Source organism: Protopterus annectens, chromosome 2.part2 (assembly GCF_019279795.1).
Source record: "Protopterus annectens isolate FY-2018-M chromosome 2.part2, PAN1.0, whole genome shotgun sequence".
NCBI lineage: Eukaryota > Metazoa > Chordata > Ceratodontiformes > Protopteridae > Protopterus > Protopterus annectens.
Genome location: NC_056730.1, coordinates 303,824,649 through 303,847,109, shown reverse-complemented (window position 1 = coordinate 303,847,109; position 22,461 = coordinate 303,824,649). Strand labels below are relative to the sequence as shown.

General features: G+C 36.1%; 1 long non-coding RNA gene across 1 annotated transcript in view; it reads right to left on the bottom strand.

Moving 5' to 3' along the window:
* LOC122795612 overlaps positions 1 to 22,461 on the bottom strand; it is a 245,317-nt gene that overhangs the window by 203,469 nt on the left and 19,387 nt on the right. Inside the window, exon 2 of the long non-coding RNA XR_006363838.1 lies at positions 21,008 to 21,130. This is a non-coding gene — a long non-coding RNA (uncharacterized LOC122795612). The remainder of the gene's footprint in view (positions 1 to 21,007; positions 21,131 to 22,461) is intronic.

The following is a 22,461-nucleotide window of genomic DNA, read 5'->3' as shown; positions in this document are numbered from 1 at the left end:
TACCCATAGGTTTTCATGACAGTTATTTTAAATGCCTTATTAAGGTCTATCATTATTTTCACTTCTTTTCTATTCATAATATCATCCAACATTTCCCTATCATTAATAATTGTTGACAACCCCTTCCCTTTACGCTATAACTACAATCTTCCATAATATTTTTCATTTTAGTTTCAAATGTCTTTTTATTAGTTTCATAGCGATCTTATAGTCATTATTATTCAATACTATTGGTCACCAGTTTTTTATTTGTCTTTTCAATACTACCAGTCTCCAGTTTTTTATTTGTGTTTTATATTCCTTCTTTAATATGAACTTAAGTATTCCATTATATAATTCTTTACACATAAAACCTTCATTTAACCTTTCATTTAAAACATTTAAAATATATATACATTTTCCAATTTCTTAAATTTTTACAAATTTCATACCCTATTCCATCTGGTCCTGCAGTAAAATCTGTATTTACTTATTCACAGAAAAAGAAGAACCAAGGTCCAGATCCACTCAGGAAACTTTTTTATTGAATTTAATGAATAAAAAGTTTCCTGAGTGGATCTGGAACTTGGTTCTTCTTTTTCTGTGAATATCAGTTGATGTGTATTGTGGATTCGTGTGTTTACTTATTTTAATACTTCATATAGCTCATTTAAAGAAATCTCATTTTCTAATACTGTATTCTCTTTTTTCTATTAAATGTTTTACTTCCAATGGTTTTTACTACCTTCTTTTTTCTTTAAACATGTCTTGTACATATTGTACTACACTATTCATAATCTTTTACCAAGTTTCTTCTATTTCTCCTTTTTCATTTTTTCTCATTATACTACCATCTTCCTTCACTAATCTGCTTAAGTAGAAATGTCTTCTCTTTTTCTCTGTAAAAACTACATTTGCTTATATAACAATTCTTGTATTTTTATTGATTTCTTTGTATATTTTTTTCCTTTGTCAAAGTACATTTTACCATTATGTTCTAAATCTACCAATGCATCATTATATGTTCATTGATATTTGTTTTCTCTACTTTTCTCACATCATATTGCCACTTCAAAAAAAAATCCTTAAATATAATCTAAAATTCAGACCAATTTTATAAAATGTTCTCACAGTAATATATTTCTTTAACTGTATTACTAATCTATTTCCATGCTTTCTTATCTTTTATATTCCTTTGCCTGTTTTATATATTCTTGTTTTCCTTTATGTCTAGTCATATTGCAAGATGATTAGAAAATCCAGTTTCATCTACCCTTTCTCCTATTACTAAACCTTCTGATACTATATTTATCTATTTATTTATTTATTTAAATTTGTTGAAGTTACATTGGATTACATAGTGATTAACAATTTAACACAGAAATGAACATAGTACATCAGTAGACAACTAATCTTTTATCTGTGAAGTACATAACAGAGGCATTAACAAATATAACAGAAGTTCCTGCTGTATAATAAGTACTAGGCTTATGAGCATCTGAGCTTGCTATCATCAAGGTAGTTAGTAGTTGGATGGGGTGGATGATATTAGTAGCCAGCATGTTGTGCTTTTAATAAAGTTTAGAATAGTGCTTCACCAGCAGATCTGCAAGTGATTTTTGTTGCTGGATCTTAGTGGTCTGGTGGTGCGTAGATTCTGGAGGAATGGGACATTTAGTGGATGGTTTACTAGTTTGTGGGAGTTGATACCACTGAAGGAGGTGAGGGAGTTCAAGCCAGCCCAGTTCAAATGGTGAATTGTTGTAGCAGGTAAAAATCTTTGCTGCTTTGGTGAAATTGTTTATTTCTGTATAATGCTCCTAGTGGACTTTTTATGGTCATGGATATGTGAATGTCAAATTTTAGTTTATTGTTGTCTTTTGCTGTGATGTTTAATTGGGCATGGGATAACCATGGAGCAGATGATGGTAATGTTTGGTGGCAGAGGCTAGATTATTGGTGTAAAGGATGGATCCTTGGGGAACCCCTATGTCATTCTGCCATACAATGGATTGTCTGAAACCAGTTGGTGACTGATTGTGAGAAGGATAGGTTATTGAGGACAGAGCCATTGTTTTATGCTGAAGGATAGTGTTTGTATGAGACTTTCAATCAAGATGGATAGGTATTCACTTGGGAGGTTGTCTGCTGCTAATTTGGTGGGTTTAAGTTTAGTTAATCACCTAAGATGATAGTATGCATGAGATTATTAGTTTTCTCAGTTTTGAATGTGTTTGTTTATGGAAATTTTATGATTGTTCGGTAATAGGTATGGTGGGAGGGTTACTATATTAAGTTGGCATAGGGATGGTTCTTGAGCTGGTGGGAGGTGGTGGTGTGAATGTAAGATATGCAAGGAGAGTGCATGCAGTAAGCAAACATGTCAGTTGAGGAGGTGTGATAGTATGGAGGTAGTGTTGGGTTAGCGCTGTGGTTGGCTATTAGAAAGATGGGAGGGGTGCAATAAGGGGGACCACTGGGGGGAATAGGGGGCAGTATGAGGGGCTGGAAACAATCACAAAGCAAGACAAGTATGTGTTAAGAACAATCACAATTGACCAAGGACTGCTCTGAAACTGTAAGTCTTGTCTTAATTTCTCAGGTGGGAAACCAGGATAACCTTGTATCAGTAGGCTACTGTGGTATAGTTTAAATAAACAAACACACAGTATTGATCACTTATGGGTACTATTTGCTAACAGAAGGAATAAGAAAGTGGAAGATGTGTGTGGTGGGGACAGTTAGACACATACTCAAAGTTAACTGTAGCTGTTTGCAGACAGTTCAGACTTTCTTATAGGAATGCTAAAGGTGGTACAGTTGAATACTTAGGTCTAGAAAAAGAGTACAGAGTGAGGTAAATATATATTATAAAGATTATAAAAAACACACTGAGCAAATAGCTACCACATGCAATGTCCTGAACCACTACTTAGTATATGCAGATACTGAGCCAATTGGAAGAACATTAGAAAACAAAAACCAGGCAGACAGTTATGCAGCCACAGATACAAATATAGCAAGCAGCAATCTGGTTCTCTAATGTGATTCTATCCACCAACAGCACAAACTTATAGAAATAATTTAGACACTAGTAACAACACTATTACATGAATAACATTAGTGAACAAGGTGCAGCTATGCAAATAGCATACATACTATTATACTAGTAACAAAATAAAGCATAAAACATATTAGATGTCTAACACAATTCAACATAAACATATACAGTTGTAAAATGTCTAATACAATTCAACATAAATAGGCATTTAGAGTCGTAAAACACTTACTGGACAGACACTGAGCCTTCATGGGGCCTGTAGTAGAGTGGATTGTAGTTTTACGCCTGCCACAGGTAATATTTATTAACTCTGGGATTGTCTTAAGGTAATAACCAGGGAAGGGGAGGGAGAACAAAGGTGTGAGCAGGCAGTTCTTTACTGCTGCTAATGAGCCAAAGCAAGACAAGTATGCATTAAGAACAATCACAATTGACCAAGGACTGCTCTGAAACTGTAAGTCTTGTCTTAATTTCTCAGGTGGAAAACCAGGATAACCTTGTATCAGTAGGCTACTGTGGTATAGTTTAAATAAACAAACACACAGTATTGATACTATTTACAGCCAAAGCACAGTGCTCTCCAGGGGAAAATGAAGGTTAACTGTAGCTGTTTGCAGACAGTTCAGACGACTGCACTTTTCTTATAGGAATGTTAAAGGTGGTACACGCAGTTGAATACAGTGGTGTTAGGTTCAAAGTTAACTGTGTTTGCAGACAGTTCAGACGACTGCACTTTTCTTATAGGAATGTTAAAGGTGGTACGTGTTAGGTCAACAATCCTGTATTGCAGCTCTTTTAACTATTCATGAGCAGTGTCACAGTCAGTCCTTAAATTAGTTATTCCCCTCTTAGACTATCTTTGCAGTAACTCAAAATATATAAATATATAAATATAATATATATATATATATATATATATATATATATCTATATATATATATAAATATAATATATATATATATATATATATATATATATATAAATATAATATATATAATAAAAAATATATAAATATATAAATATAATATATATATATATATATATATATATATATATATATATATATATATATATATATATATATATATATAAATATATTATATATATATATATATATATAAATATATATATACATAATAAAACAATATATAAATATATAAATTATAAAATAATGTATTTCAGTTCTATATATAACCCCTTTTGTAAGTCTATGAATTTTTGTCCCAAAGATTTAAGTTACCATATCTTATAACTTCTAACATTTTCTTATATCATTTCCTTACTGTTTTGCTTGCCTCTTAAATCACAATTAAAGTCTCCTAGTTTTAATAATATTCACATTTATCACTACATACTCTAAAATCTGATGTAATAACCTTTTCTTTTCTTTACAGTGTGAAGATATGTGAAGGCTGCCAGCCTAGCTAGATATGATTTTATAGATAATTCTATCATTTGTAAATATTAATGTAAGCCACATGCTTATTCTCTTTGTTAAATGTAGAACTTCAAAAATGTAACCACATTGCACTCTGCTGGAAGAAAGCTGATAAGTCAAGCATTGTATAATTGTTTGATCTCAAAACTTGAAGCTGAAATGCCTGGATGAACGAATTCTTGCTATTATTTTGAGACCAGAGTTAATTGCTGGAATTTGCATGCATAATGTCTTTATTGCTTTAGCTTCCTGACCAGGTGCAATATCATAAGGGCTGCTAAACTCTGAGTTTTTGTTAGCCTGGGAACCAGAAAATAATGATGGAATCTGAAATGCGTCAGTGGTACTGTGTTATCAATTTAAGGACAGAGAGACTCAGAGCATTTTCCATTTGTCTTCAGAACATCCAACATCACCAGCACTATCTTGCTCTATGTGTCAGTTTATTTTAAAACTGTTTGCTCTTAGATATAGATAGGAAATAGAAAGTTCAGTCTAGCTGCTTTTCTGTATTGATGTCAGAACTTTTTCTACTGTATTATTTTAAACATTTTCCTGTGATCTCTGAGCTCTTGACTAGCACTGTGCAGTAAGAAGTATTGTCTTGTGTTCTTATTTATTATTAAATATTTTTAAACCTTTCAACCGTGGCTGTTTTACATATAGATAATTTAAGCTCTAGAGTACATTGCATAAATATAGTGATATTGTATTAAGCCACTCCAATAAGCCTTGCTATTCAGTTCCACTTACCGTTCGGATAATAATATTGCACAGTAATAGTTGGAAACCCTTTGATAAGGGCCTTTTTAGTAGCTGATAATTAAGGGTGCTGGTGAAAATGATTACTGCCTTATAGCCTGAACAGAAGGATCACAGCTAGTGAACCTGTGCCACATGAGTGTCTGTGTGGTTGTATATAAATCATATCTCAAAGTGTGTGTGTGTGTGTGTGTGTGTGTGTGTGTGTGTGTGTGTGTGTGTGTGTGTGAGAGAGAGTTACTTGGGCAGGGACATGAAGCACTAGTTGGACAGACAGAGTGCTAGGAGGTCTTGGCTTGGGACCCTGGCTAAGGACCCCACTCTATAGCTGTGCCAGTGGGGAATCTTATTGGGGATCTGGCGAGAAAGGGAGGAGCCAGCCTCAGACTGACTGTGATCACTGTGTGCTCTTAACGGAAATTGTACTTTACTGTGTGTGTATTTGTTATCCTTCCCAATGTAGACTCCCCTCACTGGTGTTAGTGGTGAGGATTGAGGTTCCTTGATTGCTGGGCCAGTGCATGGGCATCACTTACAGTAAGTATAAGGTCTTTCTATTTTAAATCTGCAATGCTTAATCATCCCATTTTTGCTAAAGTTATATCTAATATATTTTCTGTATTTCTAGAGAATATGATTATTCCAGAACATCTCTCATTTCCCAGATCTAAGATTATCTTTCCTGCCCATAGTTTTTCTGTTTATAATCTTTCTTCATTTATTAAAAAAATTGTGTCTTATAAGATAATTACATCTACATTGCATGTATTACACCACTCCAAAATCCCTATTCTTTTTGCTATATTAATAATACTATTCACATTTACAGAAAACACTCTAAAATTACATTTTCCTTGTAAGTTCATAGCTAACTAAGCTAGCTTTCATAATAGACTATTTTAGGCCTATCCAATTTTCCTCCCAAAGGTGAGAATCAAACACTTAACCATTACACCAACCACCAGCCATTGGTTGTATGTATTCTTTTTCAAACATTTCCTTACTTTCTTCTTTTGTACTTATCGATTTAAATTTTATTTTTCTGTCTTTTACCCTTATAAACACAGAATTATTTTTTTTTATTTTGCTACCTCCCAATTTAGAACTTCATCACTTATTTCAGAGCCTTCTTCTATGACTTCTATGGCATCTTTATTATTGTTTACACCTTTTTGTCTATTTCTACTACTTCTACAATTTCTTCTCTTTGTTCATTTTCTTCTCTTGCTTTTTCCTTACTCTAAATTTCATTTGTTCAATCCATCTATAAATGTCCAATTTTTTTGCATTTATAACATTTTAATTCAAATTTTTTTGCATCTTGTTCCATTTCCCCACATATATAAGATTTTCTTTTGTCACAGTTACTTATAAAATGTCCTTCTTTTCCACAGAAAAACATATTCTGGGTTGTCCCAGTATTTTACAACACTTACTATGATCCTATACCTCACTGGCCTTCTTCAAATGTAATCTTGGTCATTGGATACATTCCTCATGTGGGTTCCACCTGCATCCCTCTTGGACAAGGGCACTGGCTGCTGATTGTGGAAATAAGGGTAGCACTTGGCTAGGCTTGTAAGGGCCCTAGGGCATTAGCCTAGTAGCTTCCTATGACCCTATATTATAATCCCATCTACCTGTCCTTAAACCCCTTTTATCATAAACATCTGCAATGTTGGTACTTCTTTACCCAAAGTTTATAAATGTCTTTCAAAGTCTCTCTTTCCACTTCTGTAAAATTTTACATGAATTTTCTTTTTTGTTTCCTTATCAAATTCTTTTATTACATAAAGATTACATGGGTTAGTCTTTCTTTCTTCATATTCCCTAAGAAAAAATTCCATTGTAAAAGCAGTCTGAAATATAATGTCACAAATGTCTCTGTTAATAAGAATAAGCACTCTTACCTCATGTGCTTTTATACCCAAAGGAGCTATTAAATTGTCCCACACTTCATACCTGTACATTCGTCTTCTTTACTCTAAATCCTTACCACATACTTCCATTTTTAATTTTCTTCTGGCTTATTTTTCTAGCCCTCTTTTGCTTTCTATTACTTTCTCTGCGTGTGTTTTCTTCTCCATCTCACCACAATTCTTCGGATTGTCTCTGCATCCTATTTTGGTATTTTCTCCATAATTTCCCCCCCAAAAATCTCCTTCATTTTCTGGCTCATTTTACATCATCACTTATTTGAATACATCAACCTGCAATCCGCCCAACTGGAGAGTTGTAGTTATACATCCATTATTTGCTGACTCATCTTCATCAAACAGATTTCTTTGAAACATCTCCTCAGAATTCTGGATATATTTCCTGGTCTTAAAATTTGCTTTCTTTTCCATTTCTCATACCACTCCAATATCTCCTTCTGTCTACATCTGCCTCCATGTTTCTCCTGGCTGCCTCTGTACCTGGAACAGAAACAGGAAGTGCTCCTGCAAAATGGGTCCCACTGACAACAATGATGAGTAGGGAAAGTTACCCAATACCCTGGCAAAATTTATACCCATAGTATAAACACTACCTTGTGTAGCCACTGAAAGAAGCCACTATTCTAGTGGGGTTACTCAGTCAACAAAGTATAAATAAATGTCAATACAAATTAATGGTAATTGGATTACCTGAAAAAAAGAGATTGTGAAGATTCCTTAACAATTATTATGACAGAGATTTGTGTGTTATTGGCTCAACCTACTGCTCCTATAATTGAATGGGCCCAGAAAATTACCCAGCAAGCCATAAATAATAACTTAGCCGAACACTTCATTTTTAATTGTCTAGACTTTAATGACAGTGAGGTGATTCTTCAGAAAGTAGGAGAATCATGGCCAAACCTCACTGTGGCAGTTCATGTAGGTCAAATAATACCCCACTGTAATGGATCTTTATACAAAAGAAGACAAATTTTCTTTCCTAAGACAACAGAGATGGCTGGAATATTTGGTCCAGCTGTATTATTCACCAGTGTTACATCTCACTAAGGGGAATATGTAAAATATTTAAGCTCTCCAACAAGAAGCTGATTGTCTGCCCTGGGTAATGGACAGGTTAAGAATGGAGGTACCCAGTACTGGACAAACAAAAAAGGACCAGGACTCATTACAGTTCTCCAAATAAGACCCTGCTCAAGAAGAAAGGGAGAGACCCAAGTCATGGACCAGTGAGTGCTTGGAGAAGAGCTAAAGCATTTTATATAAGATTCAGCTCTGACATTTCATCTCATAACACATTCTTGGTTTCGAAAGAACAGAATGTACAAAGAGACATGGATCAAGCAGAGGACAGACTTGCAATTTTGTCAGAGAGATAGCAATTTTGGAGTAATCACGGACAGAATTCCCTCTTTTGAATGGTAGAAAAAACTAAAAGAAAAACCCCGCCAAGCTAGATTTTCTACTGTGTAATGCCTGCAAACCTCTTGTATTAGAAGCATCATTGGGATATATGCAGATGACCCCTTAAGGACATCAGGAGTTTCAGCTATATGGCCGTTCTGAAAGTCCATGATTTTTTCCCTTTTTAGGTCTGTTATGGACAAATTGAGGCCAAAAAGTCAAACCCCACTAGCTGTGGACATGCATGTTTCAGCATTCCTATGGCCTTGTCAGTATAGTATAAATGGACTGTTTGGCTAATGTTTTTAAACACAGGGTTGTTGTACCCAACTGATGTCCATAAACATTAGGGAGTCTGCAAAATATCCCAACCAACAAACTAAAACAATGAGTAACAAGGGCATACAGTAAAAAGCAATCAGTAAAACTAAAACCTAAAAGAAAAAACTAGCCAAGCTTGGCTGGGTTTTTCTTTTAGTTTTTACATTAGTTTTTCTGTGTATTCTTGTTCTAGCTTGGCTGGGTTTTTCTTTAGATTTTACTGATTGTTTTTTCTCTGCGTCCTTTTTTCTCATTGTTTTTATTTTGCAAACCCCCTAATGGTTATGGACATCAGTTGGTTACGATAACCCTGTGTTTCTAAAGGTTAGCCAAACAGTCCACTTATGCTGTGCTGATGAGACGATAAGAAGCTGAGACATGCATGTCCACAGCTAGTGGAATTTGGCTTTATTGGCCTGACTGTGTCCATAACAGACTTAGAAAAGAATAAAGTCATGGGCATTCAAAACTGCCATATAGCTGAAACATTAATAATAAATAACCATAAAGAAGAATGTGGAAGGGCATTTTTCAACAGAATTACATAGGAAATCATGTTGTAAGAACAATATACTGCACAGAGATAGCATGCATCCTGCTCACATATATAAAAATATAATCAAGGGGGAAAGTATGGGATTTTCAAGACTAGATAATGATGAAGCTAAATTTAAAGAAGACATAAATAAATTTGGTGAGGAATTATCTGAGCATGGATATAGTAACAAGCAAATATACAAAGGGATACAAGAAGTACAAACATTAAGGGAAGATAGAGCAAGACCTTATATGTATGGACCATTATTAAACCAGCAAAATACACCTAGAATACGGTATGACAATAATGAAGTAAAATTAACACTGGAATACTCTAGTAATGTTGATTGTATAAGACAAATTATTAATAAGAATTGGTTCATACTACAAGCAGACATAGAGGCAAATCAAGTAATTAGAAATAAACCATAATTCAGTTATAGGAATAAAAAGAACCTGAAAAGACTATTATGGCATGCCAATTTAAATAATGAATTTATACATCCTAAAACTAACAAGAAATATGAATTTAGAGTATCAGCTGATTGTACCATGAAAAATATAATTTATTTAGTTACTTGTAATTTCTGCAGCTCATTCTATGTTGGCATGACTAATAGGATGCTAAGGGAACATATTGGAGAACATTTAGCAGCAATTAGAAATCAGGCAGTAGAAAGAAGTGCACTTGCTAAACATGCAGCTATGTTTAGTTACACACATGCATTTAGTTTTAGAGTGATAGAGTGCTTAAATTTAAGCCCAAGACTTGGGGATTTAAAAAATCTGACAGACCAACGTGAATTAAAGTGGATACTGGAATTGCAAGCAGATAGATTTCCTGGTCTTAATGATGGGGCATCTATTAAGCCATATCTAAAAGCTAGACCTTTGAAATGAAATGCATTTCTCTCTATATATACTCTTAGTCTATGTATATATATATATATATATATATATATATATATATATACACACACATATAATTTTAGGATGTTGGTTTTATCATTTTGATGTGAATATATATATATATATATATATGTATGTATCTAGTTTATAGTTTTAGCAAGCAATGTGAGTTGACTTTAAGAGCTTGATTGTATCATTGATTAATTGATGAATGTATGTGTGTGTATGTGTGTGTGTGTGTGTGTGTGTGTGTGTGTGTGTGTGTGTGTGTATGTATGTATGTATTTATATATATATATATATATATATATATATAGATATATATATATATATATATATATATGGGGGAAGTGAAAAGATTGTTCATGGTCTGAGGAAGCATTGTTGATGTGAAAGCGCTAACCTGTTATAAAATGTATCTACTTTTAGCCACCTCGTTTACTGCATTTTTATTTTTTTATTTTATTAGTACATAGTTGTGTAGTAGAGGTTCGTAGTGGCATCATTGTTTTTTGGTATAATTATATTGTGTTATTAGCTGAAATGAAACATTATACTCCAAATTACCTGTTACAGTACATACAGTTTGTGTAAGATATGAAGGTGAAGCAGAAAGGCAAATGTCCATCTTGTAGGAACCAACCTTATTTTGGTATTACAGTTGGAGTTAATTATGACAACAGCATTACATTCTCTGGTGTAAGGAAAGATTTGGATGAGTCCTCACAGCGTAGATTTACTGGAGAGATCATCAGTCTCAGACTAGTAAATTGAACTCCGTCAATAGATTTGCCTCATTCTGTTTGGTTATTTTTAACTAATAATATTTATTACAGTTTAGTTCCTTATTGACTTTTCAATATAGAATAGAATTGTTGATATTTTCTATCTGGTAAGGTGGACAGATAATATGATATTACTGTAGATACTCGGAGTTCTGTGATAAGGAATATCCAATTGGATATGTCATGTTTAACTTGGAATGCTAAGGGTGCTTCCACTCCTATCAGAGCAAGTCACCTTAGATTATGTACTGAAACAAATACCAAAATAGTATTTTGCAAGAAATTAAATTTAAAAAGAAGTACATCCACTTATTTATGCCAAAATGGCCAGGTGCAAAATATTTAAGCTGCACCACTTCATCAAAATGAGCTTGGTTATTCCCTTTTCAACACATTAGGATGGCAGGTGTTGGAAAAGAGGCAGGAGTTACATGGCAGGTGGATTATTCTGAATTTTTGCATGTCCTTTTGCTGCAATTGTACTGATGAAGTTTTATAGACCTAATGCTGATGAGGTTTTAATATTTAATGCATTTTTCCACTCTCTCAATGAAGTGACAACCTCTAGTAGTATTAATTTAATGAGAAGTGACTATAATGGGGTCGTGTCATTAGATGCATGGGATCTCCAGGTAGAAGTTGGCTAATGGAAATTGATAAACAGTTATAAACATTCATATCAGAGTCGGGTTTAACTGATATATGGGGAGACCATCATCTAGTAGAATATGAATATACATTTTTATTAAATGAATAATAAAGGAGCCAGCAGGTTAGATATGTTATTTATTAACCAGTCTTCAGTATATATGATTAAATATGTATCTGTTGCAACTAATGCGTTCTCTAACTATGACCTAGTGAAGTTGAAAGTCATACTTCAACAAAAGGTGGACCTATAGTGCAATAGACATTAGATTGCTTATTCTCAAGAACCTGACTTTTATTAACAACATGGGTAGATGGATAGGTACTACCTGGGAAGACTTTGTAGAAGTTGTAATTAGCCTGGCTTTATATTGGGGATGTTTCAAGTAGAAAGGTAGGCACATATTAGTAATCAGAAGGACATTTATCATCTAGACAGATAAAAATAAAGTTGGAGAATGAAACTGAGATACAAATACCCAGATTAAGAACAACTAAGTTTGAGGAGACATATATGTTGTGAGCAGAAAAGTAACTTAAAAAGAATGAAGATCTACACCATTTCAAAATCTTAATGGCAGATGGCATGGGAGAGATACAAGTTATTCTATTGGGCAAATGGATTTATGTCCAATAAATTACTTGCAAAATGGTGCAGGGAACATTTTACAGAATTTAACATTTAGGGGTTAAGGAGCATGGGTGCAAATTGAACCCAGATTCTTTTAAAGATAATATGTTATTGAAGGAGGAAGATCATTCATGGGTGAAAGCAAAATCTGTCAGAGTAAGACATTGCTGAACTTGTAGGATAAAAGTTCCTTACCAGCTTTATACAGGAATAGTTCACAATTATTGGCTAAGTCAATTTTTTTTTTAATGGGGGTGATGACAGAGTGAGCAGTCAAGTGTTCCAGATTATGCAGAATGCTCCACATTCGAACACAAATTAAACCACTGTTCCGCTGTTCTGCACTGAACAGCTTTGGCTCCGCTAAATGGCTATTGATTGGTTTGTATATCGCAATTACTGCCAATCAGCATTGTGGTATATGGACCAATCAAATAGCTGCTCTGCTGTTCTGCCTTGTACAGCACTGGCTGTGCTACACAGTTTTTGATCGGCTCATATACTGCAATTACAGCCAATCGCCATCACGGTATACGAACCAATCAAGTAACTGTTCCTGATATCGAATTATGTTTCTTAATTGCATCATGTTATGTAAAGGTTTAACCATTTATTAAATGATTAAACCTTTACATAAGATAACACAATTAAGAAACATAAACCAAGACACTTGTACTGAAGGGTATACATATTTATCTTCATATGTTAAAGTTGATAAATTTCTTTAAAGTCAGATGGCTCATCTTTATTTTGAAGGAACCTATACTATGGTATTATTATTGATTTAGATTTTCCAGTCTGTATTGTGAAGACCAAAATCAACCAGTAGTTCTTTTTTTATTGTGTTTAGTCATATCGTCAACTTCAAGTATATTAAGATATAGTATGCTAGTAGTGAAACATGCCAGTTATAAGGCTGATTGCAGAGTTCTGCACCATTTTTAAGTAGGCAACCTCTGTGTTAAGTATTCCTAGATTCAGGGCGGTACAGTAACCCAGTTTAGAGAAGACAAAGGCATGAAGGACCACTGCATGATCTGCTTTAATGAGATCCATGAAATATTTTGAGTATAGAAACATGATTTTGCAACAACCAACACTTAGTCTTGATGTGTCAGCTTACAGTCAAATATAATACCTGGATTAATTAGTTTTTTCAAATGTATTGCCACCACATAAAATAAAGGTTGGAAGGGAGAAGACAATGGATTCTTTCAAGGTAGTATGAACTGCCATGGTCTAGTTTTAAAGGTGTTTTTTAATTTTAACCAATTACAGACAAGCCAAAAGTGTATGACCTCTAGGTTATCTGTGAAGGAACGCACACTTGCCATATCATCTTGTGGGAATGTGAGGTAAATCAGGTTCTGTGGGATGCCTGATGACATTTTTCAGATGTACTATCATGCAGTTAGATTTTGCAGTCTTCTGAAGGGTAGTTTATTTTTCTTGACTATTTTCTGTTTGTTTTTATGCATACAGCTATCGCGCCACCAGTTCTGTTCTAAGGTTGATTTTGATGTTGTAACCATCTGGGTCCCCATTTCACAGTCTTAACCACATCTCGGCTAATGATTTGTAGCTCTACTTTTTATGATTTCAATGCCTGCTGATGCACTACTTTTTTGCGGTTTGTGTTCAGACATCATATGTAAAATATTTGTCATGTACAGGTTGCTTTTTGATTTGAGGGAGAAAAACACTTTGCTGACAAATGATTTTTTTCTATTTTTACTGTCAGTGCTGCTGTTAAAGTCCTTTTAGAAGGGCCATCTCCTTTCTGCATAGGTGTGTCTCATCCATGAAATCATCCATACAGTTAATAAGCTATCCTTCATCCTCGGTAGCCCAGCAGCATTCTTAACTACAACTCTGGTGTTACTCAGATTGGATGGTGTTTCATTAATTATACTGCACTGGAGAGAATGTTCAGCAAGCACAGGTGAGTTCTTTTTGTGTATGGGAGTTTCTTGATCTTATCCTGACTCATCCTACTGTGGCATATTGTTAGATGCTCAGGTCTTGTAGTAATAAGCAATTGTGATGCATATTTTTTATTGAGATAAAGAAGTATTTCGGGAAAAAAATGTAATTGCTGCTTAGGGACATAGTGATATGTGCAGTAACTACTGCAATTTCAGGTTTATATTTCTGTGGCCTTAACATCATGGAGCTATGTTTTGGACTTCACTGTCTAGTTAGATTGCACAAAATGTGCATCTAGGTTCATAGGTAAGGTACTAGACTGGTTGCCCTTGTGGCCCATTTTAAGCTTACCCAATTTTCATTTTAAGAGTGTAAATTAAAACCTGTACCTTGTGTCTATGGGGTAACACCATACATATATAGTACTAGAAGGCAAACATTTGCCGTGGGAATAGAACCTACAGCCTTTTGATTTTACTTGCATTAAAGGAAGATGAAGTGTGCTACATGCTGAGCATTGAAACTGTCTATCACACGTTCCTCCCTAACTGGGTCTGTATTATAACAGAGAACGCTGTATAAAAGACCCCCAAAAAAATGAAAACTCAAAATTCCAAACAAACGGAATAGCAATTTTTTTTTCCCAGGAAAAGAAATCGCTGGCCCGCAAAGAAAAAAAAATAAACACACTCCCCCTACTTAAATATACCAACTCCAAGATTGCACCACATTGGAGGAAACGGCAAAATCCCAAAAACGGCCCAGTGATTTTTTTTCCCTGGGAAACAAATCGCTGTTCTGTGTTGTCGGGATTTTGCCATTTTGACATTTAGCTGCCAACATCGTTCGCTATATTAAGCGTTTGCTTACTTAATATGGAACCTCCCTAACTTACTTCCATATTTTAAAGTACAAGCAGAGGGCTTGATGCAATTTGAACTCATTACCCCTAGTTTTACTAGGCCGGTGCTCTAATGCCTGAGCTACAAGACCGCATAGCTGGGAGAAGATATGCCATGTGTATCATGAATATTAATACCTGTGCATCAGATTTAAAGGAGCAAGTGAAGCAAGCACATCTGATAATTAGAGGCTGGTAATACAAACACTACAGGTTTTTGTTATGGCATACTTTTCATTAATGGAATACTTAAAAAAAGGTGCTGCACTATTATTAAAGTGTTCAGCAATACAATCTTCATATAGTATTTACAGGCAAATATATCTCATGGCCTGTTCCTTTATTATCTGAGGAACAGAAAGATTGGGGGAAATAAACTGTTTAACCTATGATGCTTTCAATTACATATGGTATATTTTGTTTGAGAGGCCATGGCCATGGTCAAGGAGTGCTTTTCATGCAGTGCAAAAATAGGGTGCTCCACATTTTGACTGTTTGTCACACATTGCTATGGTCTGTGTTTCACATTAGCCTCTTAGCAGGTTGAGACCTATGATGGCAGCTACTGACAGTTTACCCTTAGATAAAGCACAAGGTCTTGAACAGTTCACAGGAGACCTTTGAAAAATATTTAAAATATGTTGTGGAATTTCCTTTGAGGTTCTATGAAGAAGCAAGTAATGCTGACTCATTTCCTATAGAAACCATGAGATCCCAAGTTATTATGCTGCCCAAGCAAAACAAAGAAACTTATAACCAATCTAGTTATTGTCCAATTTCCGTATTACAGATGGAACTATTTTTTTTTTAAATGTTAGCATTTATAATGGAAAAAGTTGTCCCTTCATTTAGGTTCTTTAAAAAAAAGGGCAAGCAGTCCAGTTCTTGTGAGAGTGGGACTTAACCTGTAAGGAATATATGAGAAAATAAATCATATATCAGTGGCTCTACTTGTAGATTTTCATAAAACATTTGCTTCTATTTCATAGTTATATGATTTTATACAAAATTAGACCCCCCTGAAGTTTATTAAATGGTGTCAGCTTTTAGGTTCATAGGAGGTTACTAGGCTAGCAGCCCTAGAGCATTTACAAGCCCAGTCATTTACTCCCAAGTATCCCCATTTGTTCTATTTGGGTAGTTTGCAGAATGAATTTATGAACAGAGCAGGTCATGTGATCAACAACAGCTACTCCTGTCTGCAAAGGACATGGGTGCCACCCCAAGGGTGAATTTGCGGTCTCCCATCCAGTTATCTAGATTGCATTTGAATAGGGTCAGTGAGGATCTTTGTTTTATGTGTATAGGAAGTCTATTCCAGAGAAGTCTCTGGGAGACATATCTTTCCCTCCAGCATGTTTTGTTAATGTCACAAGCTAGGCTGAGTTCCCTAAAGTGAGTGACTCTTGTGCCATTTGACTTGCAGCTGTGCAGCATTTCCATTGGGGTAGCGTTGCAGATTGCCCTACAGGCCAGGCACAAGTCACCTCTCAGCAGCCTATAAGATACAGAGTAAAGACAGGGCTTTCAGATTGTCCATGTAGGTCATGGTTTGGAGTCCCTGTATTTTCTTAGTGAGAAACCTCTGACGTCTCACCAGCTGCTGCAGGTGTTTGGTGAGGTACATGCAAAAGGGTGCATTATCCTCTATTAGTGCTCTGGTGAGGGTGGAGTATAGTGGAGTTATAACATTCCTTGACCTGGATGCTATGCCTTTGCTTATGAGGTGTGCTACACAGAAGGTTTTCCTTACCACTGTGGAAACTTGGTAGTCAAAGTTCATATTGTTATCAACCTGTATTCCGAAGTCTTGCACCACTGGGCAGAAACTCAGGGAGATGCTGTCACTATTGTAATTTGCAGGGAATTCCATTTTGCCAATGTGAATAATAATACATTTTTTGCATTTAGGTTTAGACCATAGCTTTGACACCAATCATTTGTTTGTGTTAGCCCTTCTTGTAATATGTTGACATCACTGGGACACTTAATGATTGGTCCCAGCTTGCAATCATCAGAGAACTTGGTGAGCCAAAGGCCATCTAATTTTCCAAGACTTCTGAGAAATAGATGCCAAACAGTAAGGGGCCCACCACAGACCCCCTGTGGTACTCCACTGGTGACAGGTCTACTGGTAGAGGTAGAGTCACTAATTTTGACAGAGTGTATTCTGTGGGTGAGCCAATGGGCTACCCATCTAGCAACATAATGGCTAATCCTTATCTGGAAGAGTTTCTCAATGATGCCAGAGTGTCAAAAGCCTTGGCAAGGTTGAGATAGGCTATCTGCACTGTCTTACCTTTGGCCATGGCCTTGGTGACATCCTCAAAAAAAGTCCACCAGGTTTAGTAAGCATGATTTACCCTTAATGAAGCCAAACTTGGTTGGCTCCAGTGTTTGGAAGCTGCCTATGTCCTTGTTGATAAGGTCCATGATAATTCCTTCCATGGCCTTGCAGATGAGGCTGGTTAGACTTATGGGTCTGTAGTTCCCAGGGTCAGTTGATGGCTCCACTTTTTGCAAGAGGATTGCTGTTGCCGTTCTCCATTCTAGAGGAACATAGCCAGTTCTCAAGCTATGATTAAAGACAGCACCAAGTGGGTCTGTTAGGTCTTGTTTTAGATTGTTTAGTAAACAACCTGGGATATTATCTGGTCCTATTGAGGCCATGTTGTTTGGCCTTGGGAAGTGCAGAGATGACCTGTTCTCTAGAGATGCTAGGCAGAGGGCTGGTGTCAGGTATTCATTGGGATATGTTAGGTGGGGATAGGGGGTGAAGCTTGCACTGAATATGTTATCTAGCAGGTTGGCAATATCTTCTGGTGTAGTATGAGTGATCCCATCTACAACCAGTTCAGCACATAGCTGGACATTCTCTTTTAGACTTCAGCCATAGTTAATGAATGCCCTATGATTATAATTGGCTATGGGTGCAATTTTAGTTTCATAATTTGCTTTAGAAGACTAAAAGATTCCTGATTTTCCTGTTTAGGCTTAGGAGGGAACTCTTCCTCTGCAGAGTGATATCTCTCTTGATTTTGGACAACAGTTTCTTCTTCTTGTTATATAATTTGCTTATACTTGAAGTCCACCATGGTGACTTGTTTTATGTGAAGAATTGGTTTTGATCTCATCAGGTAGAGCAGACTTTATGCAATTGCTTAAGTGTTTGTACAGGGCATTTTTGGTACACTGCTGCATAGTGATCATTGATGTCTGCAACTGCAGGTGGTATGAGGCTTTTTATACCATCACTTAGTAGGCTGTAGTTAGCTTTAGTAAAGTTTCTTAATTTTTTGCTCCTGTGAGGGTGTCACTTCCAGTAGATACTTCAAATGAGACTGATTTGTTGTCTGACCTAACTAGGAAGGGCGTCATGCATGAGGAAGTACAGTGCCCCCCCCCCACAATGTTGGTGAATACTATGTCCAGAATATTAGCTCCCCTAGTGGGGGTTCAGATGATCTGTTCCAGAGCATTTGTGTTAACAAAGTCCAGCAACCTCTGGGCAAGCATGTTTTTGCTCGTGTATGTCCCCCAGTCTATGGAAGGATAGTTGAAATCTCCCATAATTAAGGTGCTGGCCTGTATGGTGAGGGATTCCAGTAAACGAGGTAGGTGGTGTGCTTATTCTAGTTCATGGTGGGGGATCTATATCTAGCAATGGTATGGTATGGTACTTTCCCAATAGTTAATTGGACATGGAATAGTTCAAGAGAGTCATATTGTTTGATCAATCTCAAAGTGTATTTGGTTTTAATTAAGATGGCTACACCTTCACCTTTGGTTCCTTCATGCTCATTTTAAGGTCTGAACATGTGGAAGGCACTGTAGCCTTGGTGCTGTCAGCAGCCTTGAACCACATCTCAGTAAATGCACAAACATCAGCATTCTCTAAGGTGAGGAGTGTTTCCAGGGAGTGCAGTTTCATGTTTAATCTTCTAGCATTAAGCAGCACAACCATGAGTTTGTCTCGATTAGATTTTGTTACATTGGAAAATTTGTTGTTTTGATATTGCCTAAATAAGGCACTTTAGGTGAGGACCATTGCCAGTATCCAAAAGTATAGGGGGAACAGGTGCAGACAATCTCTAGCAAAGCAGCGAGGTCTGTCTACCATATCCTCCCAGGCTGACAGATACTGGATCCCCTTGGACTGACACCAGAAGCTGAGCAAATTGTTGAAGTCAATTGTTTTTTGTTTATATTGTGACATTATCCTGGGAGTGGGTAGGATACTACTTAGGGCTAGGGACATACCTGTCTGGAACACATAATTAGATAGCGCCTTCATCTCTCTCTTCACATAGTCTCTTCACTAACCCTGAGAAATGTTCACAACACACAAAAACTTTGCAAATCTCAAGTCATTCATTCCAACAAGTACAATGACAGGGTCATAATGGTACTTGTTTGTTGAGTGACTTGAGTGCATGACTGATGTTTCATATTCTGACACCTGATAGCAGTGGACCATGACCATCTCCTTGTCCAGTCTGGTGAGGAGGACATCTGTGTGTCTCACTATGGAGTCACCTATGACCATGATATTTGATGTGTTTTGCCTTAGAGCCTTATTTCTTGAGAGACGGCTGTGTGTGTTGATATGTGTAGTGGTTTCTTTTTGTTTAGTGGTGAGTGTGGGTGGTGTGCATGTGGGAGGTCTCTGTTCTTTTGGTAGGCTTTTAGTGAGTACCTTCATGTATGTGGGTTTATGTGTCGTGACCTTATTTTGTGTGAAAAGTGAGGTTTGCATGAGAGGTGAATCATGTTTGTTGACAATCTGTTTTTTGTTTGTACATGACAGAATTCACTCCAATTCCACAGTGTATTTGCATCTCTCACATAAGTCGTTTACTTTAGGATTAAATGGTTGTCAGTATACATGAGGCAATTGCTACATTGCCTCAAAATGCCCCATCAAACAAGCTGACATGAGAAATGATGAGAAACTGCCCATCCATTGTAGCAGGATCTTTCTGAATGTAGTATTTGGGATGGAAGTGGGTTAGCTGGACCAAGTCACAAACCTCAAAAATGAAGCAGTAATTCAATTAAATGCAGTTAACAAATTATAGTGCTGGGTTAAAATATACTTATCTTTAATTTTTTTTCCAGTGGATGCCTTGGATTTCAGTGCAGACACACTCCAGACCTCTGGTTAAAGTTTCCAAATGTTCGGCAGCTGAATGCACACCCATGCAAATGTGAGGCTTATATACAATCAAATTTGAACAGTTTTTAACACAACTACCAAAGGGAAAGCCCCAAACTGAGAATTTCTCCAGCAAACCACAACTCAGATGGGTCCTGAGCTACACACTTCTGTGACAAGACTGCAGGAAGGCCCTCTTAATATAAGATGACTGGCTTAAGAGCACAGTGATACCGAACAGTCTAGAGTCATCAGGTCTGAATCTAGCCTATGCTATGTAAGGCAAGAAAACACAATTTCTACATGGGAATGAGTATGGAAGAGTCACTTAAAGATCAAAGTGAGAGTGTTTAGTATACTATTAGATGACCTGCAGTGGCATCACCCTCTGCACAAACTGGCAGCTCTTCGTGCAGCTGTGAATAGTGGAAGACTATGGAGAGCATTTACTATAGAGAATTTTAAACCAGAGAGGTTTGCTTATATGCAATAATGGGGAATCACATTTGTGCATCTGAGGTTTTTACACCAGTAGGATGAAAGACTTTTATAAAGTTAAACCCTCAGGCCAATCAGATAAAAACACAATAGGATATCAAACAGTAGTTCCTACCTTGGATGGGTTGAATATAGTTCTCTGCTCCCACCACAGTGCGAAAGAACCCTCCCAATGTAACACAAACTGGCTTTCAGCTCAAGTGCAGTAATAAATGCTTTAGAACAGAAGTAAGAATTCCTGCAATATAAGGAAATAAGTTCACTAACCCTGAGAAATGTTCACAACACACAAAAACTTTGCAAAACTTAGAAATATTTTGGCAGACTCAGGAGAACTTTGACAAACTCAGAACAGCTTTTGCAGAATACTGTTAAACAGTCTAAGACCAGTACAGTAACAAACAGAGTTTTTTAACAATTGCAGGCTGAAAAACAGTGATAAATTCAACAAAATAAATAAATGCAGCACAGAAGTGTTAAATATCACTGAAACAATTAGAGTAACTGCAAAAAAAAAACTTATATTAGCTTTGTTGGTTCAGATGGTTTTAGAAGCAATACAAGTAGAAATATTTTGGCAGACTAAGGAGAACTTTGGCAAACTCAGAAGAGTTTTTGCAGTATCTGAGGAGGTTAGGAAATATCAGAGTACTTTTAAAATGGTTTACTATCATTTGTCCAATCACACCTTGTGCGAGTTATTGGTAGAGTGAACCAAATTAGCGAAAAAAACAAAAATGACTGACACAAATGTCCAACGCAGAAGTAGAGAATACCGATTTCAGCATATTTTGAACATTCTCCACACTTCCGCAAGTTGTACTACTTTACTAAACACAGCAAAGAACATTTTTGCAGGGGGCAGCACCTCCACACCCCCTACTACTTATATATACAAATGCCAAGATCACACTACAGTGAGGAAAAGGGTATATTTCCCGATCCCTACTATTGTGCAATCTGCATTAAAATGTTGAAAGTCATAACAGTGAGTGTATTTGTTGTTGTGCATTTCAACATTTTTTTGTTCTTTCTTAATGTTGAATTCGGCATTTGGACTTATGTAAATCAAACAATGTCCGATCCCCCTTTTAATAGTAAACCTTTTAAAACAACCTAAGAGCAGTGCAGTAACAAACAGGTGGAGTTTCTTTAACAAATACAGGCTGAAAAACAGAGATAAACTGAACAAAATCAATAAATGCAGCACATAAGTATTAAATATCATTGAAACACTTACAGCAAGTGCAAATAATATACTTATATCAGCTTTGTAGGTCCACATGGTTTTAGAAGCAATCCAAGTCTTACAGGTGTCCAAGCCATGCACAAAGTAGCTCTGAGTAAATTAGCACAATCTCACAAAAATGTAAGACTTTTATGCCAGCAGGATGAAAGACTTTTATAAAGATAAACCCTTGGGCCAATCAGATAAAAACACAATAAGTTATCAACCAGTAGTTCCCACTTTGGGTGGGTTGAATTTAGCACTCTGCTCCCACCAGTGCGCAAAATAACCCTCTTAATGTAAAACAAACTAGTTTTGAACTCAAGAGCAGTAACAAATGC